The following is a 6,000-nucleotide window of genomic DNA, read 5'->3' as shown; positions in this document are numbered from 1 at the left end:
TTTCTGTACTTTCAAGGATCGCTATTGTTGTGCTACTGAAAACAAAAGTGTAAAATTTAGTACATTAAAAAAAAAAATTATTATGGCTGAATGCTAAGCTCCAGTGGCATTAGTGAGTTACATTTGATGCAGTCTGGCACCACGCTGAATTCCATTCGCAAAATTGCTATTGCTAATTAATCAAGAGTATTAGGTCTTGAGTGCTTTAACTTTGGAGCCACTTAAAAACATATGTCATATAGCATTGTTCTAAGTTTATAAACTGTTCAAAAGTGTCACTAATCAGGACCTGACCCACTCACCACATTCCTGAAGAGGATGGTAATTAGAAGAAGGAACTGGTGAGTCTACAATTTTCTTCAGCATCAGGCAACTACTGAAGGATTATTATGTTTCATTATTTTGTTTGCATCATCTGCTTTTTGTGGAGTGACTTTTTTGTTTCCTTTTCTTTGTTTTGTTTATTTTGTTTTATAATGGGTCAGTAAATAGTGATACAATAAATCTATATATTTGTTAAGTTAACTTAAAGTAGGTACAAATCATAGACTGAATGCCAGAAATAGATACTTGTATAAGCAGGTTAGCCTGGGCTGGTTAACATAGCGGTGGCTGGACGTGTTTACCAGATCCCTTCAGTGATCCATTCAGCCTACTGTTCTGCTTCTGAGTAATTTGCCAAACACCACAGTGTAGCAGAACATTATTTTCAAACTGGAGTTTATGTACCACAAGATCAAAAATCTTGAGTTTCTCAGGGGACATATGAAATTACAGAATAATGTACTTATCTCCCTGGAGCTTTCATTTCATGCGAAGTCTGTCAAAACTTACTATTTATATAAATATAAATAGATTATAGAGTAGAATTCAAATTCTCATAGATTTTGATAATTAAATGAAAACTCCAAAAAAAGTGTTTGTCTTGCAAATGGGCAATTCATCCACTTCCTTATTAGACCAAGAAAATAACATGACTCTTAAATGCCATTAGTAATTTTTGGTAGAAAAATTGAAGCATCGTTAGAAGCTCCTGACGCCTTCATGATGGAGAGGGCAATGAAATGTCTCTGATCCAATAAAAACTTAGAAAAAGAAGGAAAAGGAAAATTCATCTTTTGGTTCTCTCATCATTCAAATATATTAAATGTTAAAAAATTTAAATGGACTCATCTACCGCAAACTGTACATTATCATCATCATCATCATCATCATCATCATCATCATTATCATCATCATCATCATCTCAGGTATTGTTGCTTAAAAGCCATAGGGTCTAGGAGTCTTCAGAGCTAATTTCTCCTTTCAAGTCTGTCTGAGTCTTCATATGACATAGGTTACATCTCTGTTCTCTCAGCCTTGGGAAAGGAGTCTCTACCTTCCTCTATATATCACAGGGTTTTAACAAAAATTTTGAAATAATAAAAGCAGATTGAAAAGCAGAGAGCAATGATTAACAAATATTTAGGCCAGAAGAAAAAATATTCTTCCTCAATATATAAAGTCAAATAAAAGTGAGGTTAAAAAAGAGATGAAGATAATGTTTTCCCTCTCTCCTTCCTTCAATTGCCATTTCTTCTTTATAGCTATGGGACAAATTGAATTAATCATTTTTTTTAAACTATGAACATAACTGTGAAATGCTTCACTTTGTTAGGGTGAAAGATTTTTCAATTATTGAAATTATTTGAAAAGACAAAAATTGCACCGGCTTTTACCCTACTAAAATTTTTGCTTTTCCCCTACTTTTTCTTTTTTTGTCTTTGTTTTGTTTTGTTGTGTTTACCAACAGTGCAGAATGACAGATGTGTGAAAAGGAGAAAGAGAACTAGGAAAATACAACAGTCACAACTGGCTTCCTAGATTTATTTCCAGTTGATTTTACATCTGGTCCAACTGTGTTGTTTGTTAATATTCTGTTGGCAGCAGATATGAGCCGTATGTCTCTCTTGCTTTTATTAACATTTTTATATCTAGACGAGAGAATTTGATGAAAAATTATAGCAATGGACTGACTGATCTTTGTATTACATCCCAAAGTTGGCATCTTTTCACTTCCATCTTCAAAATTCCAATATTCTAATCTAGTTGGTTCTGGGTATTTGTAAATATCTGTAGACCCTCCCTTCTCTAGTTCAAAGGATCATCATCAAACTCTCCCTGATTACAAGTACCAGCCTTCTAACTTCTTTCATAAGTGAGCATTTCAAGCCACCCATTTTACTGGCACTATACTTAAGATTTTTGAATTAAAACCTGCTCATGGTCCTAGCTACTTTTTTAATCATGTCAGTTGCCTGCAAAATAAATTCTCAATATATCAACAAGGCATGAAAAAGTTGAATATGGGTTACCAATCTACATTATATTTCCAAGCTCTAATCTGTTACCATTTATTCATATATTTCAGCAAGTTTGGACTTTTCATCATTCTTCAAACATTTCAGACCCTGTCATAACTCTGGCCCTTCACACATGCTTTTTACTTTGCTTGGATTCTCCTAGCTGCCATTTATCCTTCTAGACCTATCTCAATATCAACTCCTCTGTGAAGCCTTTATTGACATCCCTGGCTGTAGCAACAAAATAAACCCTTCTAATGATACAGTGAATTAATTTTCCCCTAGGAATGGCTCATGACTCCAAATGACTTTTATAATAATACATTTAGAAAGAGAAAAAATAAATAGCATAAATAACAACTTAAGAAACAAATCTACGTTCTCCAAATAGTATTTTAATATTCCAATGGCTTATTTTTTCAACTACTTGATTACAGTTAGATGAATAGTTGCTGACAATTCCTTTTTCTTTCTATATATAGGCTTTTAATCTATATCAAGAATATCAAGGTTCTTTTGGTACATTAACTTTTTCCATATGACTGTAATGTACTGACAGTGCTACATAACTATAGAATTGAGAAAAGAAAATTGAGCATTCGTGATTTATGTAATGCTACAAAAGAACTCCATTACCAGAGAGGAGGAAAAAAAATAATCTCAGACCCTCCAAAGCCACATAATGGAGAACAAGCATTTAGAAAACTGGTGTCCAACCTCGCTCTGTGTGGTACTTTCTACATATGTTCTTTTCCAACATTAGTAGATTCTGTATCTGCCTTCCAAACATTTTCTAAAAATAGAGTTGAGAATAAGTAATGTTAGGTCTAGAGATAGTGAAACAGACATGCTGATAACAGAAGTGAGATTTTCTTCATCCTGGCTCCAACCTTTTAAGAAGCAGGATCTCTGGTCTTTAGTGCATTGTTTTTGTGCACCTCCTACAAATGGATCAGCCATCTCAGTATGTTATTCCATTAATCCCTCTGATAATTATTTAATGAAATTTCGCCATGTTGGCTTAATTACCTCCTTCACTGTCCCTTGGAGATTTTGTCAATATGGGATGTTTTTGAAATAAAAAATGAATTAGTTTTCAAAATAGCATACAAAAAAATGATGATTTACTGTTCTCACAAAGGTTTGAAATACTTTTCACTATTAAATCTTCTTTTCACAGATTTGTTTTCACTCCAATCACATGGCTGGAGGGGTTGCATTCCTTCTCCTACCACTTTAATCTAGGGTCTAAGCCAAGCTATTACCTCTTGTTCTTCTTGAAATAACATCAACATATATTACCAAAATGTTTAATTTTGGGTGTTATTTTGATGTCAGCCTCTGAGATATCATAGCTTTCTAAAGGGAAAAGGGGAGAAATGTCTCTTCTTTTCTCGATAATGCCAATTTGATATTTCTCAGCAAATCCCATCTTTTTGTCTTGATTAGACAGTTACTTCTGCTTTTTATCAATGCTTCATTTTCTAGCAGTTCTATGAGTCCCATCTCTACTTGGGAAACATTCAAGGGCTATTGCCATTTAATATCTATATATGTATAAGATAGATGATAGGTAGATAGATAGATAAATAGGTAGGTAGGTAGGTAGGTAGATAGATAGATAGATAGATAGATAGATAGATAGATAGATAGATAGATGATAGGTAGATAGAGAGATAGAAAAAACAGGTATTCTTTTGTATTTTATTATTGGTATAATGGCTTATTGCTTCGACTAAATTTAAAACTCCTTGAGTGAAGAGATCTTGAAATATTCATCTTCACATTCCCAAAAGGGTTTTAGCACAGTGCCTTCACATAGTAAGTACTCAAAGTATGTTTGTCAAAAAATAAAATAAAATAAAATAAATGATGTGATATATAATAAAGCACAATGGAAGCTGAATGAGAATGGTGTCTATTGTAATATTGACCAGCCTTAAGTCATCATATGCAAACCTTATAAATATGCAAGGCAGACTTTTTTACATGGGTGAGGCAGATATGCCCAGCCACATAGTCAGACAGAGAGACTTTCTCTGAGATTATGCTTGCCTGCCTCTCTTCTCTGAGCTTCCACAGTCCTGGAAAACAGCCAAGGCCTGTGGATCACTAGTGAAGCCACCACATCTGTACCTCACAGACTCACATTGCATCTTCAATGCACTCTAGTGACTTGAAAGAGTTAATGGTCTCCAAAAATTGAACAACTCACTCCCATCTAAGTTAGGATCACCTCATTATGTTTCATTTGGAAGTTTTGGTTCTTTCTACCTTTTCTTTCCTAAATGAAAACACTGAATCAGCTAAATTCAATTTAAACAATTTTACTATTGTTCTAAAATAATATTTTAAAAATATTTCTAAATATTTTTTCTTTGCTCTATCCAAAAATTATCTTATTGTAGACATACATACGCAGTTAAGAACATCTAGAACATCAAAATCCAAATACAGTGAGATGCTGATAACTAAAAAGATTGAACTATAGAATTTTCTTAAATGTTGAAATGCTTCCCCACATTTGAAAATAATATGAAAATAATAAAAATATACCTTATATAGTAATGACAAACCAACAGAGAATTTAAGAAATTGTCCCTGTCATTAAAATACACTGGGTTCATTTGAGAAATAAAGAAAAAGTGATCGAGTGAGTGATGAACTGTAGCGTATCAAGAAGACGTAGATTGGAGTGAGGTAGTATCTTCAGAAAAATGCCTTATAAAAATACACACAAGCTTTTAAGCCCACAGATAGAAGTCTTTCTGCATTGGTCAGAGCAAGCATTTGGGAAGGCCAAATGGAGGAGAAAGAAAAATCAGATATAATTGAGTGTGAGTAAAGCTCTATTACATTATTAATCCAGTGATTCTGAGTAGGTAATTGATCAAGTCATTCATTCATCAATCAGTCTATCTCCCCATTTATATTCTATCTTTCTGTCTATACATTTATCTATGATTTAAATGCACTGGCTATTCAAATAATTCTGATTGAATACATAGATAAACTAATGAATTATAGCTTGTTTATTATGTTAATATTTTAATTTGGTTGGTTGCTTTTTAAACTGAAGTAAAATTCATATAACATAAAATTTGCTATTTTAACCATCTTGAAGTATACAACACAGTGGCTTTTAGTACATTCCCTATGTTGTGCAATCATTGTCACTATCTAATTCCAGAACATTTTCATCATCCCTAAGAGACATCTTGTACTCCTTAAACACTAACTTCCCATTCCCTCCTTTCCCTCAGTCTCTAGAAACCACTAATTCACTTTTTGTTTCTAAGAATCTATTTTGGACATTTAATTTAAATAAGATCATATAACATGTGGTTTCTTGTGTCTGGCATCTTTCACTAAGCATAATGTTTTCAAGGTCCATGCACATTGTAGCATGAATCAATATTTGATTGCTTTTTAAGGCTGAATAGAATCACAGTGTATAGATATAACACATTTGTTTATCCTCTCTTCAGTTGATGGACATTTGAGTTGTTTTCTCTTATTGTGTTATAAATAATGCTATGAAAAAAACAGTCATATGCAAGTTTTTGTTTAAACATTTATTTTCATTTCTCTTGGGTATATACCTAGGAGTGGAATTGCTGGTTCACATAGCTCTATGGTTAACTTTTTGAGGAGCCAT

The sequence above is a fragment of the Pteropus medius genome, unplaced genomic scaffold, assembly GCF_902729225.1.
Source record: "Pteropus medius unplaced genomic scaffold, Ma_sr-lr_union100, whole genome shotgun sequence".
NCBI classification, from domain to species: domain Eukaryota; kingdom Metazoa; phylum Chordata; class Mammalia; order Chiroptera; family Pteropodidae; genus Pteropus; species Pteropus medius.
Note: the sequence above shows the minus strand (reverse complement) of the source record.